Source organism: Pleurodeles waltl, chromosome 12 (genome assembly GCF_031143425.1).
Source record: "Pleurodeles waltl isolate 20211129_DDA chromosome 12, aPleWal1.hap1.20221129, whole genome shotgun sequence".
NCBI classification, from domain to species: Eukaryota; Metazoa; Chordata; class Amphibia; order Caudata; family Salamandridae; genus Pleurodeles; species Pleurodeles waltl.
Genome location: NC_090451.1, coordinates 99,396,386 through 99,417,565, shown reverse-complemented (window position 1 = coordinate 99,417,565; position 21,180 = coordinate 99,396,386).

Genomic DNA, 21,180 nt, shown 5'->3' with positions numbered 1-21,180 from the left:
AACACCCAGTTCCAAGGGGAGAGGGAGTAACATCCCTCTCCCAAAGGAAATCCTTTGTTCTGCCTTCCTGTGCGGTGAGGTGGCAGCAGCTGGGGCTGCCTGGAAAACCTCAGAAGGCTGTAATGGCAGTACTTGGGGGAGGGGGCTCCTCCAAGGAGCCCCCAAAATGCATGGAATCATACAACCAATGTTTGCAAAGGCCTTGGGATATGATTCCAACATGTTTGATACCAAACATGGCCATATTTGGAGTTACCATTGTGAAGCTGTTCATAGGTTAGGGCCTCTGTATAGTGTACGTGTAAAATGGTGTCCCCGCAGTCACGAAGTCCAGGAAAATGGTCCTGGGTGACGTGGGAGCACCTCTGCCAGTGCAGTGGTGCCCTCACACACAGGTACTTTGCACCCAGCCTTCAGGCTTGGAAGGCCTGGTATATGCGTGACTTATAAGTGACCTGGTGCAGTGTAAATGGCTGTGAAAGGGTGCACGCACCGTTTCACACAGGCTGCAATGGCAGTCCCGTAGAAGCCTTTCCTTGGGGTCCCTATGGGTGACAAAAGGAATGCTGCAGCCAATAGGGATCCCCTAGAACCTCAGTGTCCTAGGTACCATATCCTAGGGACTTATAAAGGGTGACCAGTATGCCAATTTTGTGTGAAATACTGGCTTACCAGTATGCAGTGACAAAATATAGAGGCGAGAGAGCATAAACACTGGGGTCCTGGTTAGCAGGATCCCAGTGACACAGTCAAAGACACTGACATCAGGCAGAAACTGGGGGTAAAAAAAAAAAAAAAAAAAAAAAAAAAGAGGGTACTTTCCTACACTTGATTCTGCCATCTTGAATCCATGGTGGAAAAAAGCCTCTGGGAGCATCGGAGTGTCCAGGTCAGGTGACGTCAGAGCCTCTTCCTGTGATAGGTGGTCACCTGGCTAGGTGACCAATCCCCTTTCCAGGACTATTTTGGGTCTTCCGCTTGTATGGGTCCTCAGATTCGGCTTGCAAGATTCCAGCAGGACTCCTCTGCAACCTCTACTTTGACTTCTAGCCACTGGAACTGCGACTGGACCCTCCAGGAACCAACAATCTGCATCCACAATGAAGACTCTGCTTGCAACATTGTTTCCACAGGTCCTTCCAGCTTCTGCAACATTTCTCTTGCTGTGCATCCACTGAGGGCGGCACGTCTTCAGTCTGCACGAGAAGGAAGAAGGATGAAGGAGTCACTCCCCAGTATCCACAGGCACCAACAGCAATGAAGACCAGCTGCATGGATCTCCTCTCATCCTGAGCTGCGTGGATGCTGCCTCATGGCTGGTGGCCTGGAATAGTCCTCTATGCCACCTGTTAAACTTTGGTGGAGGTAAGCACTTGCCTTACCACACAGAACAGTACCCCTATGCACAGTGTCTCTTGCAGCTACCAAGGCTTGTTGGCATCCCCTAGAAGGGATTTTCAGGCTCTGTGTAGCCCCAGCACTTTTCCCTGTGATGCACAGCCCTCTGTGTGCTTCTCCTGCGGCATGGGGCTCTTCTCCAGTTGTGCTGCGTGGGCTATTTGGCGATTCCTCGGTCCTCTTCCGGTGGGTCTCCTGTGGGGGCTGCCTTTTCTTCTGTGGACTCTCTGCCTTGCTGAGGATCCCCTGAGACCCCTCCTTCCCCCCCCCCCCCCTCATGGGTTGAGTCCTCCTAGACCTTGCTCGCCCCCGGCAGCTCAATTTTTCTTCTACTGCGACTCTTGCCTTGGCCAAAGTTTGTTGGTAGCTTTGCCACGCCACAGACAGACTGCAATCTTCCACCTGGTGTGGGACGTCGACTGCATCCTCCAGGAACTCTTCACCGACTCCAGGGCTGACCATCTTCGTCCTACCATTGACCAACTCCTGCAACCACAGACGGGTGGGTAGTGGCTCCTGCCACAACTGGACACTCCAGCGACTTCTGAACTTGGTCCCCTTCTTTCTCAGGTCTTCCTCTTCAGGAATCCATTACTGGTTTCTTGCAGTCTTGTCTGTGTGTTGCATTATTTTCTTTTTAGTCCTTTTGAGTGGTTTGGGGAAAATCCAGTAACTTACTCCTTTCTTCCTGGTCACTTTGCGGGGGTGGTCACTATGGTACTTACCTTTTAGGGTTCCCTAGTTCCTCCAGCTCCCCTCTACACATGTCACTTACCTAGGTGGAAGTCCTGCATTCGCATTCCATTTTTTTAGTATATGGTTTCGGCTCCCCCCCCAAGGTCACTATTGTCTATTGCTATTTGCACGGTTTTCTATTGCCATTTCTGTTTACTAGTGTACAAACCTAGTGTGTTACTTACCTCCTATTGGAGGGATGCCTCTCTAGTACTTTTTGGTAATTGTGTCACTAAAATAAAGTACCTCTTTTTTTTTTTGTAACAATGAGTGTTTTCTTTCATGTGTGTAAGTGCTGTGTGGCTACAGTGGTATTGCATGAGTGCTGCATGTTTCCTAAATAAGCCTTGGCTGCTCATCCACAGCTACCTATAGAGAGCTTGGCTTCTAGACACTGCCTACACTACACTAATAGGGGATACCTGGACGATGGTATAAGGTGTAAGTACCTTAGGTACCTACCACACACCAGCCCAGCTTCCTACACAGGTCAGCCTATAGTTTTTTGCTCCTGGAAGGTATTTCACACATTTTGTGACACCTATTCAAAGGCTAATATTTTGCTGGCCAATGATGGGTAGCCAGTGCAAATTACCCTACAGGAATTTAAGACAGTGACAAGGTAACTTGCTAAAAAGTTACTTTTCCTTAGCTTTTATTACAAATTTCACTGCACTGCAGAATTGGATTTTTAATAACTATTAAAAATAGCTGTTTAAATATTTTTTTAGCTGGTTTCTTTCCTGAATTAGCAGTATTAACATTTTAATGTGCACTTTGGTTTTCTCTACGGGCCAGCTTGCCTTACTTCAGTGAAAATAGCTTTTGGTTGCTAAGCACTGTAAGGTAATTTTTTTTTATATTGATTGTTTTTATTATTGGAATTGTTGGAGTGCTTTACAGCATGTAAAATTGCATATAATGCAAAAACATGTTATTCCAGAGAGAATGCATACATAAGGACATAATAATAATTAACAGGACACATCTTGTTACATGCTCGTTAGTCATTACCGCTTACCAGTTGATTTACACTTGAAACAGGGGACTGAAATAAAGTCTTGTAATCGTGTGTCATACAGTATGTGTGTAGGTCTTAAGCTTAGCAGGTTTCGGGAGCGGTGTCCATATGTCGATAGTTGCAAATCCAAAGTTGGTAAAGCATTTGATTCAAACTGTAAGAAAAAAGGAAATATTCATAACATACAACCATGTAGCTGTTAAGTAAAAACGGGGTGATAAGCAGAACAGTGGGGCGGGATGGTGGCGTGGGAGGTGTAAAGGGAAGAGGCTGTGTGCCATAAGACCAGAGACAGCTACAATTGAGTCTAAAGGAATGCTCCTCAGCCAGGGCAGTGGGAGTTGTGTATGTATATCAATGATGGATCGTGTCCTAACTTGTGCCAAGTGGGTATTTACACTGACCAAGGTCATCTTCACGGCGAAGTGTAGTTCCCTCTTCTTGTGCCCAGACACTCATGGATTGCAGCCACGATTCGTAATGTGGATGTTCTGGTGAACGTCAACGGCGAGCGATGAGCCGCTTAGCCAAGACAAAGCCCAAATCGAGAAATCTGCTTGTAGCTTTGTTTTTTAATTTACAGAACAGTTTTCCAGTATAGTGAGACTCTCACAGTGCGATAATCGTCCGAGTATCTTAGTCCAATAGTGATGTAAGCCCGGGCATGCCCAAAGCATATGTACAAGATCTGCGCTGATCAAGTGACAGCGCGGGAATTCAGCATCAGTCCTGTTACAGTATTGATTAATTTTGTCTGGTGTGAGGCAGGCTCTCTGTAGGACGTAGAACTGTATTAACCAGAAGCGCATGTCATACGCTTGGGACCTGTAGGTACAGGTTAACATTAAGGCCCCCATTACAACATTGGCGGTAAATGCCGCCTACCGCCGTGCTGATGGGCTCCAACATACCGTGACTGCGGCAGTATACCGCTACGGTTATGACCCACACAGAGAAATCTGCCACTATACAGACACCCACACAAGTCCCCCAGCCCAAAGGTCAGTGATAAACTGGCAGTAGCAAAACCCACACCTTTACGCCAACAGAATTACACCCACAGCATCATGACCCACAGAAATACGCCCACAGCATCATGACCCACAAATCACCGCGGCGGTCATTCAAACGTGGTAAACCATTGGCGGTACAGACCGCCACACTCATAATACACACACACACACACACTAACAAAACAGCACCACATTGGACAAGTCAAACTACACACACCTGACACACCTGACACACCTGACACACCTGACACACCTGACACACACCACACCCACAACACTAAAACACACACCCACCTTACCTACAACCCTTTATGACCCAAAGAATTTGACAACAGAGAGAGACAAGTACCCACTGAAACAGCCACAGAACACCATCCATGCACCTCACAGCACACACCCCAACACATCACCCCACACACCCTCACACATACCACTCACACTACACCCATGGCACCTCAAAGACACCCCAGGTTCTCTGAGGAGGAGCTAAGGGTCATGGTGGAGGAAATCATCCGGGTAGAGCCACAGCTATTCGGATCACAGGTGCAGCAGACGTCTATTGCTAGGAAGATGGAGCTATGGCGGAGAGTCGTGGACAGGGTGAACGCCGTAAGGCAGCACCCCAGAACAAGGGATGACATCAGGAAGCGGTGGAACGACCTACGGGGGAAGGTGCGTTCCGTGGTTGCAAGACACCTGGTAGCTGTACAGAGAACTGGCGGTGGACCCACACCTCCTCCCCCACAACATGGGAGGAGCAAGTCTTGGTGATCATGCATCCTGAGGGCCTCGCAGGAGTAGCAGGAGGACTGGACTCTGGTAAGTCAAATCTTTACTACTATATCCCCCACCCTACTTGCATGCCATCACAAACTCCTACCCCTACCCCCATCACTCCACCACCTCACATATACCCCACTATCACAACCCACCCATCCCAATACCAAGCCCTGCATGCAACACCAATGCATGGACACCCATCACAGACTTGCATGGACACCCATCACCACAGCATGCACACTAGTGACAATCACTTAGCCAAACCAAGCACAACTCAGACAAGCCAAAGTTGCCTTGCTCATAACAACCATAGAGGGAAACATATCCATGCACAAGATGGCACATGCAGATACAATAACACTGCATTTACATCCCCACAGGACCCCCACTCCACGTCACCGGAGAGGAGATGCCACCAACATCCAGTAGCCCCCTTCCCTCCCCCCCACCACCAGAAAAGGCCCATAGTGATGACAGCAGCTCTGCACGCCTGGATCACGATTACCAACCTGGCCCATCAGGGACCTCTGGACAGTCTGTTACCCTTCCACAGTCCCAACCCACCACAGAGCCTCCCCTCTAAGGAAACACCAGCACAGCACCCACCCAGCGGGCCCATATCTCTGTCCCCAGGACCTGTCAATCAGCAGTGTGTCCATCACTACAGGGACCCCAGGCAACCCCACAAACTCAAGACAATCAGAGACCTGGGGTCAGTGGCAGTGGGCACACGGTTCAGGGGACAGAGGCACAGGACAACAGGGAAGCTGGGAGGACTGCTGTGCAACAGGGGGAGGACAGACCCAGGGAACCCACTCTCCACAACGCACTTGCAAGGATCCTTTGGAGCATACCACCATTCCCAGGAGACCATGGGCCAGATACTGTACAAGTTGCAGGAGACCCAGCAGCTGCAGGAGGGACAGTACCTGGGGGATCAGGGAGGACCTGAAACACATCCACACTGCCCTAGTCACCATTGCAGGGGTGCTGGCTGACATGGCCAACACCATGAGGGAGGCAGTGGCACTCCAACGGTCCCCTGACACTAGCCACACCGAAGAACAGCCCTCCACCTCCGCCTGTGCTAGTGGAACCACCCCGCAAACGGTCCCTGCGATCCAGGCAGAAGCCAGAGAACATTGCCAAGACCCCCGCCAGGAAATAAGGCTCTCCTGATTATCACCCTTGTGACCCACTCCGTCACCCTGTCCACCTTGAACTGCCATTGCTCCACTTCCTTTGCCCCCTTGGACAATGCACCTGTGATATAAATAGACCGGACTCTACCCTGGACTTTCCTCCATCAGCAACCTAGCCCATTGCAATACCCCCTCCACTTATTAGCACCTAAATAAACACCCTTGGAACAAATACAAGTCTGGAGCCTGTCAAATGATTGAAATATATATTCTTTTAACAAGCTGTAAACATTGCATTTCTAATCTACTGTAATATTAACATAGGTATAACCTGTAGTGGGCAGCAGTAAACACACCAGGAGCAAGAGTAGGGCACAGAGATCTGAAAATAGAGATGCCAAAGGGTACAGTAAGTGGCCATAGACATAGGGAAATCAGGCTAACATGTTCAATGTCAAACACAAAAATGCAATGGAAGGTGACGTAACAGTGTTTTACCTGTGTGTCACTGGAAGTACTGTTGAAAGTGTGTACGTCTGTTGTCCACATCTTCTTCCTCTGCCTCCTCTTCGTCACTGTCCACAGGCTCCACCGCTGCCACAAGACCATCTTCAGGCTCAACCACCTGCAGAAAAAAGCACCTGGCGCCTCAAGGCCAGGTTGTGCAACATCCAACGATGATCTTGCACACCTTCTTGTGTGAGTAGTGCAGGGGAGGCACCGGAATCTGATCTGGCCTTCAGAGGGCCAAAGGTTCTCTCAATGATCCTCCTTGTTCGTCCATGTGCCTCATTGTAACGTTCCTCTGCCCTTGTCCTGGCATTCCGCACTGGGGTCAGTAGGCATGAGAGGTTGGGGTAACCTGAGTCACCTGTAAATATCGAGGGATACCTGTTAGCCACACACCCACCCTTAGGGCCAAACCCACACCCATATACCTACATCAACTGGGTGGGGACCATGGGCTCACCTATTGGCCACACCCGGTGCCTCTGGAGTTGAGACATCACATATGAAATGCTGCTATTCCTCACGATAAAGGCATCATGCACAGAGCCAAGATACTTGGCATTCACATGGGAGCTGTACTGGTCCACCAAACACACCATCTGCACATTCAGAGAGTGAAAGCTTTTTCTCTTCCTGAACACTTGTTCATTTCTTCAGGGGTGGGTGGGAGGATTCCCGGGGGGTGTGGAAACAAATGCAACATGAGTACCATCAATGGCACCAATGATGTTGGGGATATGTCCCAGGGCATAAAAGTCAGCCTTCACTGTGGCCAAATCATCCACCTGGGGGAATACGATGTAGCTGCGCATGTGTTTCAGCAGGGCAGACAACACCCTGGTCAGCATGTTGGAGAACATTGGCTGAGACATTCCTGATGCCATGGCCACTGTCACTTGGGAGGAACCACTTGCCAGGAAATGGAGCACTGACAGGACCTGCACTAGAGGGGGGATACCTGTCGGCTGGCAGATAGCTGAAATCAGGTCTGGCTCCAATTGGGCACACAGTTCTTGGATTGCGGCCCTATCCGGACTGTAGGTCAGGATAATGTGCCTGTCCTCCATTGTCGCCAGGTCCACCAGGAGTCTGTACACGGGGGATGTCTCCATCTCCTATTCATCCTCAGCGGTTGAACTCTAGGGTGAAAAACGGTGAGCAGAGGGTCATATTCACACATATGTGAAAATAAAATGCATTTCTTTCTTTACAGAAACAGTATATGAATTAGAGAGTCAGTTGATGTGCCAATGTCTGCTGTGACGCAGTTAGGTGCCATGGCCCCTACCCCCCTGAAATGGCAGCTGCCTGACCTGTGAGGAGAGACAAGTGGAAATGAGGTAATTCCGCTGGCGTTGTGCGCCGTTGCGGTCGGCGACCCCTGCGCAACTTCGCATTGGTTATCATTGGGCCCTATGGGTTCCAGGAGCCAATGGCGATGTACGCCGGCGGTGACGGTATGCCCCGCCGCGGATGTGACCACCATTTTCTATCTGTTCACTCACTTGCTACCTGACCTTCAACATGAGAGGACCTACACTGCAAGTGCTGCTGTGACCTGTGTCTGGAAGAGACAATGGCTTGAGTGTCTGGGGAGAGGGCCCCCGCCTTCCTTTTGGAGGAGTTGGAGGGACTGGTGGATGGGGTCCTACCCCAGTACACTTTACTCTATGGTCCTCCAGACAAACAGGTGAGTACACTGTGAGCATGATGCGTGGGGCCATGAATGTAGGGATTGCTGTGTGTGTAAGCCTCGTGTAGGGGGGGGGGGGGGGATGAGGGGTCCTGGGTAGAGTGCTGCATGTCTGGTGGTCAATGTCTGTGCGTAAGGGGATGGGAGGGATATTGTGGGCCATGAGTGTAACAGTCCGGACGGTATGAATAATACCTTTTCTGCTGTATTTTTTTCTGCAGGTCAGTGCCCATCAGAAAAAGGGTATTTGGCGTGCCATCGCCAAGGAGATGCGGACCGTAGGGGTCTTTGACAGGCAGAGCACCCACTGCCGCAAACTGTGGGAGGACCTGCTCTGCTGGGCAAGGAAGGCGGCGGAGGCCCAGCTGGGGCTGGCCTCCCAATGAGGAAGGGGTGCCCGTCGTACCGTGACCGCCACCCCGATGTTCCTCATCCTGCCGGTGGCCTATCCATAGTTGGATGGGCGCTTGATCACAGCAGCCACAAGGGGGTGAGTACAGATTCAGAATCATGACTTTGCACGCGTTAAGGTTTTACCTGGGTGGGGGGGGATGTGGGTGCCCCTAGGCCAGGGCGACCTGACAGGGTAGGTCCCTCGTGGGCAGGCTCTGAAGCACTCCAACCCCAATAGTGTTAGTGGCCATCCACTACTGGGCAGGGTCCTGTTGGTTTCAGGTGTGCAGCTAATGGCGTTAGGCACTGTACCCCATGGGCTGGTGACTAGCATTGGAACTGGTAGTGCATGGACTAGTGCATAGGGCTGATCCCTGTGTGGTGTGTACACCAACAGCAGTGTTGTTGCTGGCATTGACCAAGTGTATCCTCTGTCTACCCCCCTTTTTTGTTTTGTCACCCTGTCCTTGTGTGCATTAGCATCATCTGGCGGAGGCACCGGCGACTGAGGGAGCTGCATTCCACATGGGCATGGAGGCCGAATCCACCGATGGTGAGGGCACCAATGGGATGGAGGGCGAGGGGGAGCACCACGACAGAGACAGGAGGGGACACTACCGACAGCGGCGACTCCTCCGATGGAAGCGCCCTAGCAGTGGCGGACACCTCTTTGCCCACCCCAACAACAGGTACAGCCACCACCCCCCGTACCAGCACAGCTGTACCAGCACAGCCCTCCCAGCAGCCCCTCAGCATGTTTCCCGTGTCCGCTCATCCAGGAGGGTGGGCCTCTCCTTCGCCCCAGGGACCTCAGGCCCTGCCCCAGTCAGCCCTGCTGCCCTCAGTGAGGAGGCTATTGACCTCCTGAGATCCATCACTGTTGAGCAGTCAACCATACAGAATGCCATCCAGGGTGTCGAAAGGCATTTGCAACAAACAAATGCATACCTGGAGGGCATTCACTCTGGCATGGCGGCCCAACAGAGAGCATTCCAGGCTCTGGCCTCCGCACTGATGGCAGCCATTGTCCCTGTCTCCAGCCTCCCCCTTCCAACTTCCTCTACCCAGTCCCAATCCCCTCAACCCCAACCTATCCCAAGCACACCTTCAGACCAGCATGCACCCAAATCAACACACAGAAGTGGCTCAGGCAAACACAAGCACCACACTTCATCTCACAGGCACTCACACAAGCACCATCCCCATGCAGCCACACCAACATCCACTGCCTCCACTGTGTCCCCCTCCTCCTCGTCCTCCACCTCCCTCCCAGTAGCGTCTCCACTCACACCTGCATGCACTACATCTCATCCACTACCTCCATCACCAGCACGCCTATCACTACACGCCCCTCACTGGCAGTCACCACATCCATGCACACGTCCCCCGTGTCCTCTCCCACTGTGTCTGTGACCCCCCCCTCCCAAAGTACACAAACACAAGCACACACCCACCCAACAGCCATCCACCTCACAACTGCATCCAGCTCATGCACCTGCACCCAAACACAGCAGACTGACACCTCCTACAACCACTCCCAAACCTTCACCCTCTTCCCGCCCCAGTGTCCCTAAGAAGCTTTTCCTCACCAACATTGACCTGTTCCCTACCCCTCCCCCCCCAGTCCTTCACCTCGGGCCAGGATGTCCAGAACCCAGCCCAGCACCTCAGCCACCCAGTCCACGTCCACTGTGGTTTCTGCAGCTGTGAGAGGCTCCAAGGAGGCACCTGTCAGCCCAGCCAGTGTGCCACCAACACCTGCCAAGCCCAAGAAGGTTCCGCCACCTGGCAAGGGCAAGAAAGGGGAAGGAGGCACAACCAGCCAGCAAGGCCAAGTCAAAGACTCCAGCTGGCAGAAGCAAGGAGGCACCACCATCTGCCAAGGGCAGGAAGGGGCACAGAACACCAGCCATGGCACTTCAGCCGTCCGAGGCTACAGGTGAAGGCCTGGAGACCACCGCCACCTGCCCCGCCACAAGCAGTACCACTGCCAGCAGCAGCAGCCCCAGTGGGCAGCCATCTGAGGTTGCAGGTGAAGGCCTGGAGGCTACCGCCACAACCGCCAGCACCGCCACCTGCAGCGCAACTGAGATTCACTGAGCAGCCGTCAATGCCGGAGACCAGTGTGTAGTGGTGACTACATGAGCTGCAGTGCGTCCTGGCCCCTGCAAAAGCTGTTGTTGTGACACCCAGGTAAGAGACTGTGACCTTGCACTCCAACACATCTGCATCACAGGGGGCAAAGCCCCCTCCAAAACGAGTGGAAGGCGGCATCCACTCACCCCCTCCTTGCCAGGAGAAAGCACACTAGGCACAAGGCCCCCTCCGGAACCAGTGGCAGAAGCCATCCACTCAGCCCATCCTTGCCAGGATGAAGCACACTGGGCCCAAGGCCCCCTCCAGAACCAGTGGAAGAAGCCATGCACTCAGCCTATCCTTGCTAGGATGAAGCACACTGGTCACAATGCCCCCTCCAGAACCAGTGGAAGAAGGCATCCAATAGAGAGACTGTGGCCTTGCACTCCCCAGGACCAAGCAGTGGGCAAACCACCCACGAGAGACTGTGGCCTTCCTCCCCAGGACCAAGCAGTGGGCATTGAGCCCGCTACAGGAGCAGTGGCGTTGTACCATCTTTCGGCTGAGGTGCCCCCCTCCCCCCCGCAATTCCCCATCCCCCTGAGGTGCCTGTGTGTTTTCGACCTGATGCCCCCACAGTGTTCTCTCCGTATTGAGGCAGGAGTCAAATGTGGGCTTGGCCTTTGTGTTTTGGCCCAGTGGGCCACGGACAATTTTTGAGTGGGCATTGTTCCGCATTTTGTATATATTGTACATACTGTTTTTGCTTGATGAATGTATTTCTAAGTATTACTGATATTACACTCATTTGACTCCATTTCTTTTGTCCTTGCATTATTCCGGAGGGTTACAGGGTGTATATGTAATGTTGTAGCATGTGTTTGTGTGTATGGTTTTGGGGTGTGTGTGTGTCACTCTCTTCTCCCCCCACCTCCCCTTGTGTGCAAGGTGCAGTACTCACCATGGTCAAAGGCGTTCATGCTCCTGGAGTATGAGAAGATACACCAGCATGGGGAAAACCTGCAGCTCGGGCTCCATGGCGTCCTGGTTCTTCATTGAGTGTCGAGAGTTGTTGTTTCCCTTCAGAGTACTGTTTTCGCCGTGCTTTTGATGGCGTTGGTACTGTCCCGGAAAAGCTGGCGGATGGGTGGGTTGTAATGGAGTGGGCGGTACATTGACTTCCGCCAGGCTGTTGGCGGTTACCGCCGCGGTTTTTGTTGCTACCACCGTGGCGGTCGGAGTGTTAAAGTGGCTGTATGTGTTGGCGGTTTCCGCCATGGTCATGATTTCATTTTTTTTTTTTTTTTTTTTACCGCCGGCCTGTTGGCGGTGTTACCACTGCTTTAACACTGATCGCCAGGGTTGTAATGAGGGCCTAAATCTCTACTTGTCCTACTTTTACATACCATGCAGCCTGACTTATGGGCTTACAAGACCTACATAGGGATGGCATTATTATTCAGAGAGGTTTTGACCTATCAAAAAGTTTGTTTTGAGAGGTTTAACTGCAATTTTTACACTGCTTCAGTCAGGCTAAAATGGTAGGGTTGAAGCCAAGTTTACACTGCCAATGTAACAAATGAGACAATAATTGCTGCGGTTTATTAGCAATATATAACTTCCAGGTCCCGAGTACACTATATACTAGGGACTTACAAGCAATTTAAAGGCTCAAATTAGGACAGTAATAAGCAAAACTAATCATGTTTAAATGAGGGGGCACTGGTTAGCAGGGTTAAGTGCTGAGCTGTAAAACAAGCAAAAATAGATAGTCCAGCAAAATGTGGGTGACACAGAAATGGCAGGTTTCCAACAACTGGAATAGCAAAGGATGTTTCATGTGTATTCCATTAATGTATGCTACAATTGCTGAAAAGTGCACCCTTACAGAAGCAAGTGAGTTTGCAGTAAATGGGGAATGTCATGCATTGATGGTGTTGTGTTGACACCCTATGGGTGGAAAAACAAGCTGGGCAAACAGGTAGAGCAAGGCGACTTACAAGACCGATCTCCAGGAGTTAAGGTGAGTAGTGGGCAGTGTCCAAGGCAGCACCAGCATTATACCACTAGCAGCATGGGGGCAGCCAGGTGCAAAACGGCGTCAGGTGCCCAATGCGTTTTAATGGAGATCAGTCACTGCGAAAAGAGGCTGCAGGCTCTGCCCAGTTAGGCTAAACCAACAAAGGGGCTCAAGCCTCGTGTTGCCTGTGCACAGGTACGCAGGCACCTTTGGTCCTTTTCTACAAGGCTTAAGGGTGACTGGTGCAGAGTTGTCTTTAAGTGTTGGGTTTTCCTTACAGGAGTGGTCACAGTAGAAGGGGGCTGTGTGCAGAGGCTGCAGGTGTCATAGGGGAGTCCAGGAGGAGTGAAACCACAAAGGACTCAGTCTGGAGGACTAAGGAACCTTGTTGGCACCAGTGGGCCACTTCAACATAGGTCTGAGATGGAGGGTGCAGTGGTGACTTCAGGTGTCAGGTTTTGGCAGTTAAAGAAGCTTCAGAGTCCCTTCTTTGGAGTTTGCTGGAGAACAGGTCCACTGTTCATGGTAGGTCTGGAGTCTGTTTTCAAAAGCAGGCAGTCCTCCCAGGTTTCTGGAGACCGCTGTAGGACAAGTCAACTTTGGTGGAGATCTGAGGAGGGATGCAGACAGGCCGTTGGGGTTGGTTCTTGGTCAGCTGCTTCTTTTCTCCTATTCTGCTTTTGCGGCTCTTCAGGGTCCTTGGTCTTCTTAGGTCATCAGTATCTGCTTCTCTGGTGCCAGGGGCTCACCTAAATACTGAGTTTAGGTGCGCTGGGTGGGAACCAATGGGCAACTGACTCGACCACACCTCGTGTGAAGTGGGCATAACCCTGTCCCAGAATTCATAGGTATGCCATCTCAAAGATGTCTCTCTGAAAAATCGTGTTTACCTCTGCTTAGTCCACCTGTACTAGCCTGCAGGTGGCATGCCTACCTGACTAGCTAATTGTCCCACCTGTTCAGGTGCCAAGTGGGCTCTGGATGGGTGGGGTAGCTTCCACTCCACAGAGGGAGGCCAGATTAGCATTTCAAGGGCGGCAGACCTTTCAGGCTTGCCACCTTAGGAAGGCTTTTTCAGCAGGCCATCCTGTGGGAGGGGGTGTTACACCCTCTTGGACAGGCCTTTGCTCTGGGCCTCTTGACAGCAGAAGGCCCTCACCCTAAGGGGCCAGAACTGTGTCTTGAGTGGCAGGCTGGCAGAAACTAGTCAGCAAACACACAAGAGGCTGGTAGGTTTTCAGGGGGCACCTCTGAGGTGCCGGTTGGGTGCATGTATTGGTAAGTCCATCACTGGAATCAATGTCAGCTTATCAATACTAGATGTTTGATACTAAACATCCCTATTTTCAGTGAAGCCATCATGTAGCTGGTGAACCCAATGTCCAGCAAATGCATTTGAAATGGCTTACCTGACCACTTATTATGTCTGAGAATTGACAAAGACATGGCAGGGGCATATCTGCTCTTGCAGGTATGCCCTCACAGGTAATATACTGCACCCTGCCTTAGGACTGTCAGGCCGGCTGTACGGGTGACTTACATATAGCACATGCAGAATTAGGGGACATGGCACGTAGGAATGTGCGACATTGTATTTCATTTTGGTCTGCACTGAGACCCGCAGCCTGCAATGGCAACCTGTCATGTACTTGGTGAGGGGTCACTTGGGATGCCAAAATTTGTGCTGTAGTACTTCGGGGCCCTCTTTAGCGCCTTAGGTTCCATTTACTAGGGGCTTACAGAAGGGGTTTATGGGTTTCCCAATTGATGGAAACAATTGTACAGTTTAGAGAAAGAGATCTGGCACTGGGGACCTGGTTAGCTGGAACCCAGTGCACTTTCAGCTTAAATCACATTAGATACCAGGGAAAAACGGGGGGGGAGGGGGGTAACCATGTCAAAGATACACTTTTTATCACATATTGTCTATCAAGATCTGAACTCTTTTTTTCAATTGAATTGAAAACCTTTCAATAAAAGATAGTCTGCAGCTCTAGTTAACTTATGTTCTTGGTCCCCTCCAGGTGAGACCACAGGATTTATGTAGCACATATTAGGTTATATACCTCCAAAGTGCTTTACATAGCAACTGCAAAACTTCTATAAAAGATTGAGGAATGCAAGCTATGAAAAATAAAAAAAGGAGAAACCCAAATGGAGAGAGGATGACAGGCATAAAGTAGGTTAAAGGAGCAAGACTCTGGATACACTGGGAAGACAAAATCTGCAAACAAACATCTATGCACAAGCCGTTCTCATTTAGGAAGCATCCTACCACTCTCTCTCAATAGGGATGATAGTCACATCACCCAGAAAAATTCCTTAGAATATCAATATCAATATGAGGGTAAAAAAAGGTTAAAGTAAGTCATTTTCACAAACCATTCATATACATCATACCACCAGAAGACTTGACTTGTCCTTTGGAGGCTGGTAGAGGGGTTAGAGTCTGAATTTCAAGAGGGATCAAGTTCCAAATTCTAGGAGCACATCTGAAAAAGCCTGTTTAAAAGTATGTTTTTCTTAGAGGCTGGGATCTGAAGAAATAGTCAGTATGCTGGAGTTGAACGAGTTACTTACCTTCGGTAACGACTTTTCTGGTGGATACATTAGCTACCTGTGGATTCCTCACCTAATGAATACTCCCATGGCGCCAGCATTCGACGGAAATCTTCTTCCTAGTCTCTGCACGTCGACGAGGACGTCACTCTAGCCCACGCGACGCCGTCTGACGTCATACAGGCAATAAGAGGTCCTCAACAACGTGCCGACGTCAGTACCAACATTTTTTACGTGCATGAGAACAACCACCCAATGCAATGAAAGAGCAAGGCAACATCCCATAACCTTGTAAAATACACAATATTGCAATGAATAGCTGTAAATTTAATATAACGAACAAATATATGCAAATCATGTATGTACACAAAGATATATACATATATATATATACAGATAAATATACACAAGTATCCATATATACAACATCTATTGCAACCTTGAAGACCAAGAGGAGCGCACTCAAGGATTACTTGGTAAGACCAGAAAGGCAATGGGGAGGCGGGTGGGACTGTGAGGAATCCACAGGTAGCTAATGTATCCACCAGAAAAGTCGTTACCGAAGGTAAGTAACTTGTTCTTCTGATGGATACAACTACCTGTGGATTCCTCACCTAATGAATAGAGTCCCAAAGCAGTACCACGCCCGGAGGTGGGTGCCTAAATGGTCAAACCAAGAAATCCTGCAGCACTGACCGTGCAAAATGGCCGTCCCTTCTGACCTCAGAGTCCAAACAGTAATGTTTCGCAAAAGTGTGAAGGGACGACCAAGTTGCGGCCTTGCAGATGTCAACCACAGGAACACCTCTGGCCAAGGCCGAAGTGGCCGACTTAGCTCTGGTGGAATGAGCTCTAATGCCCTCAGGAGGGTCCTTCTTTGCCAAAGAGTAACAGATTTTAATGCAAAGAAGCACCCACCTGGAGAGTGTTCTCTTGTGGACTGCCTTTCCTCTCCTCTTGCCCACGTACCCGATGAACAGCTGATCCTCCAGCCTGAAATCCTTTGTTCTATCAATAAAGAAGCTCAACGCCCTCTTTGGGTCCAGACGGTGCAGTCTTTCTTCCTCTTTAGAAGGATGAGGCGGAGGATAGAACGTGGACAAAGTAATTGTCTGAGCCAAATGGAAGGGTGAAACAACCTTCGGGAGGAAAGCAGCCTTGGTCCTCAACACCACCTTATCCCCATAAAAAGTTGTATAAGGGGGCTTTACCGATAAGGCCTGCAACTCACTCACTCTCCTTGCAGATGTTATAGCTACCAGGAAAACTGTTTTTATAACCAAATACCTTAAGGGGCAAGAATGCATAGGCTCAAAAGGGGACCCCATAAGGAAAGTCAGGACCAAGGACAAATCCCATTGCGGCATAACGAATGGTTTTGGAGGATATTTATTTAGAAGACCTTTCAAGAATCTGATAACAATAGGGGATTTAAATAACGATGGTTGGTCTGGAAGACATATGAAGGCTGACAAGGCCGACAAATAACCCTTAATGGTAGCCACTGCACAACCTTTCTGCGCTAGAGACAGAGCAAAAGACAAAACATCCGATAGATGAGCATGTAAGGGATCAATCTGCCTCTCTCCTCACCACGCAACAAATTTAGACCACCTATTAGCGTAGATAGATTTAGTGGAGTGTCGCCTGGCCGCTAATATAACATCCACTACATCAGGCGGGAGAGAGAAGGAACTCAGGTTGCCCCGTTCAATCTCCAGGCATGTAGGTGCAGACTCTGGAGGTTGGGGTGTAAAACCTGCCCCTGCGACTGCGAGAGGAGGTCTGCCCTGAAAGGGAGACGGAGCGGAGGGCACATTGAGAGTTGGAGAAGGTCGGAGTACCACACCCTCCTTGGCCAATCCGGAGCTATTAAGATGACTAGCGCCCGGTCTTGGCGAATCTTCCTCAATACTCGAGGAATCAAGGGTATGGGAGGAAACGCGTAAAGCAACTGGCCGCACCAGGTTATCTGAAACGCGTCCCCCAACGCTCCCTGCATCGGATACTGGAGGCTGCAGAATAACGGACAATGCGCGTTCTCCAGAGTGGCAAACAGATCTACCCAAGGAAACCCCCACCTTTGGAAGATCAAACAGGCTTGATCTGGATGGAGACGCCACTCGTGGTCTGCCGAGAATTGGCGACTGAGACCATCCGCACGTACATTCAAGACCCCGGCCAGATGATTTGCTACCAAGCAAATCTGATGGTCCTTTGCCCAGGACCATAGTCGAAGAGCTTCTCTGCAGAGAAGGTACGACCCCACTCCTCCCTGCTTGTTTATGTACCACATCGTGGTAGTATTGTCCGTCAGGACCTGTACCGACTGACCACGAAGGGAAGGGGGGAAGGCCTTGAGAGCCAGACGTACAGCCCGTAACTCCAACAGATTGATATGAAACATCTGCTCCTCTGGAGACCAAAGGCCTTTGATCTCCAGATCCCCCAGATGAGCTCCCCACCCTAGAGTGGAAGCATCCGTTATGACCGTGGCCACTGGTGGCGACTGCGCGAACGGCTTTCCTTGTGAAAGATTGTTGCTCGCAATCCACCACTTCAAGTCCACAGCAGCATCTCTGGAGATATTGACAGCACCATCTAGATCTCCTTTGTGTTGAGACCACTGCCTTCGGAGGCACCACTGAAGAGCCCTCATGTGCCAGCGAGCATGCGTGACCAACAGAATGCAGGAGGCAAACAGACCGAGCACCTTGAGGACTGGAACTACCGCTCCATTTCGAAACATTGGAACCAATTCCTGAATATCTTGAACCCGCTGAGGCGGAGGAAAGGCTCGATTCAATGTTGTATCCAGTACTGCCCCTATGAACAGGAGGCGCTGAGAGGGCTCCAGGTGAGATTTGGGCTCGTTCACCGAAAAACCCAGGTCGAACAACAACTGAGTCGTTGACTGCAGATGATGCGACACAAGTTCCGGCGACTTGGCTTTGATCAACCAGTCGTCCAAGTAAGGGAATACTGCTATCCCCTTCCTTCTGAGCTCTGCCGCAACCACCGACATCACCTTCGTGAAGACTCGAGGTGCTGAAGTAAGACCAAACGGAAGGACCGCAAACTGATAGTGCTGCGATCCCACCATAAACCGGAGATACTTCCTGTGTGACTTGAGTATCGGGATATGAAAGTAAGCATCCTGCAAGTCGACAGACACCATCCAATCTTCCTTGTTCAACGGCAAAAGCTCCTGAGCTAGGGTCAGCATCTTGAACTTTTCCTGTTTGAGGAACCAATTCAAGATCCTCAGGTCCAGGATTGGTCTCAACCGACCATCCTTCTTGGGAATCAGGAAATACCTTGAGTAACAACCTCGACCCCTTTCCTGCTCTGGGACCAACTCTACCGCGCCCTTTGAAAGGAGGATTTGTACCTCCTGTTTCAGCAACAGGAGGTGTTCTTCTGAACAATAAGATGGGCGGGAACTCCCGAAAGGGAAGGGTGTAGCCTTTTCCCACAATACTGAGAACCCAAGTGTCCGTTGTAATAGTCTTCCACTTGCGGAGAAAATGCTGTAATCTTCCCCCTACAGGAGAGGAGTGAGTGGGAAACGGTGGAAGCCTAAGGCTGCTTTCCCTGCTGCACCCCTCCAGAGGACGAGGAAGAGGCAGAGTGCTGCTGAGAGGCTCCTCTGGTGCGGGCCCTCCCTCTCCCTCTAAAAGATCTATAGGGATGGGAAGAGGCAGGTTGCTGGAATCTCCCCCGAAAGGAAGAGGAGGAAGTGCCACGCCCAAATCCCCGAAACCTCCTGAAAATCCTGGAAGAGGCAGAGGAAGAAGGAGCTTGGAGTCCTAACGATTTGGCTGTGGCCCTGCTCTCCTTAAAACGTTCCAAGGCCGAATCTGCCTTGGCACCAAACAGCTTGTCCCCATCAAAAGGGAGATCCAAAAGGGTTGATTGCACATCCGCAGAAAACCCCGAATTACGGAGCCAGGCCCGTCTCCTTGCCACCACAGTCGTGCCCATTGCTCTGGCCACCGAGTCGGTCGTGTCCAGCCCAGACTGAATAATCTGGGTCGCGGCAGCCTGGGCATCTGAAACAACATCCAAAAGACCCTGGGGAAGCTCCGTAAACGATGAGGAAATGTCATCCATAAGAGCATGAATGTATCTCCCCAGGATACAAGTTGCGTTGGTGGCCTTCAACGCCAGACTGCAGGACGAAAAGATTTTCTTTGACTGCGCATCCAGTTTCTTCGAGTCCCTGTCCCCAGGCACCGTCGGGAAAGAACCAGGCGCTGATTTGGATGAACAGGAGGCCTGCACCACCAAGCTCTCCGGTGTAGGGTGCCTAGAAAGAAAGCCAGGGTCAGTTGGTGCAGCTCGATACCTCCTGGCTACGGCTCTATGAACCGCTGGGGAAGATACTGGTCTCTTCCACACCTCTAGCACCGGATCCAGCAAAGCGTCATTAAACGGCAATAGAGGCTCTGCCGCAGCTGAGGCCGGATGAAGCACCTCTGTCAGAAGGTTCTGTTTTGTCTCTGCCACCGGCAAAGGCAGGTCCAGAAAACTAGCTGCCTTCCGTACCACTGCGTGAAAGGAAGCAGCCTCCTCCGTGTATTCACCTGGAGACGAAAGATCCCACTCAGGGGAAGTGTCCAGCCCACTGGCTGTATCTAGACCATGCAGTCCATCACCCGAGTCCTCTAGTTCTCCTTCCAGGACTCGTTGGTACTCCTGCTCCTCTAATAAACGGAGAGCACGTCTCCTCGAATGAAGCCTTTGCTCGATACGCGGAGTCGACAATGCCTCCGCGTCCGGCGCCACAGGTAGCTTCGGCGCCGATGAAAGAGCACTCGGAGCGGATGGACCCACCAGAGTCACAGGACGAAATCCCGACGACGGAATGGAAATCTCCGGGACCAATCCCTCCGAAGTCACCGGAGCGGCCACCGGCGCCGAGCCCACGTTCCCAAAAGGGAGAAAGGGCATAAAGGGTGCCGGCCGTAGAGGCGCAGGATCACCCAATGAAAAGGCCAAAGGGCCAGCCGGAGCACCCCCTGGAGCCATCTGTTGGAAGATAGTACTGCATTCCTAAATGCGATGTATACCATCGGCTCCAGGGGTGGGAAAAGCCGGATACTGGGGTGCCTGTATCGAAGGCGACCCCGACCTAGACGTCTGCGACGCCGGAGACAACACCAGAGGCTGCACCACTTCAATCACCGACGCCTATTCAGGTGAAGTCAGTGACGCCAGAGAGGGCAACGGCGTCGATGGATGCGGCGTGACCGTGGGACTGACCTCCCAAGTCCTCCGGCGCTGATCCGAAGACCTGGAACGAGTCTCCTTGCTTGAATGGCGCCGTGATTCTCTACGGCGCCGGGAGTCTCGATGACGCCGATGCCTTGGCGAAGAAGACTTCTTATGATGTTTTTCTTTCTTCGACTTCGCCATAAACAACTTCGCCTCACGTTCCTTGAGGGCCTTCAGATTCATGTGCTGGCATGAATCGCAAGTCGAGACGTCGTGGTCGGAGCTTAAACACCAAAGGCAGTCGGAGTGAGGATCCGTAACTGACATCTTGCCCCCACACTCACGACAAGGCTTAAAACCCGACTTTCTCTGCAACATTATTACTGCAGCGAAGGACTACGCAGCAAAAAATACACTGTAACCACGAAAATAACAGTTGCTCCCTCGAAGATAACAGTTTCGAATGCACGGAAAAAAGGGAACTGACGTCGGCACGTCGTCGAGGACCTCTTATTGCCTGTATGACGTCAGACGGCGTCGCGTGGGCTAGAGTGACGTCGACGTGCAGAGACTAGGAAGAAGATTTCCGTCGAATGCTGGCGCCATGGGAGTATTCATTAGGT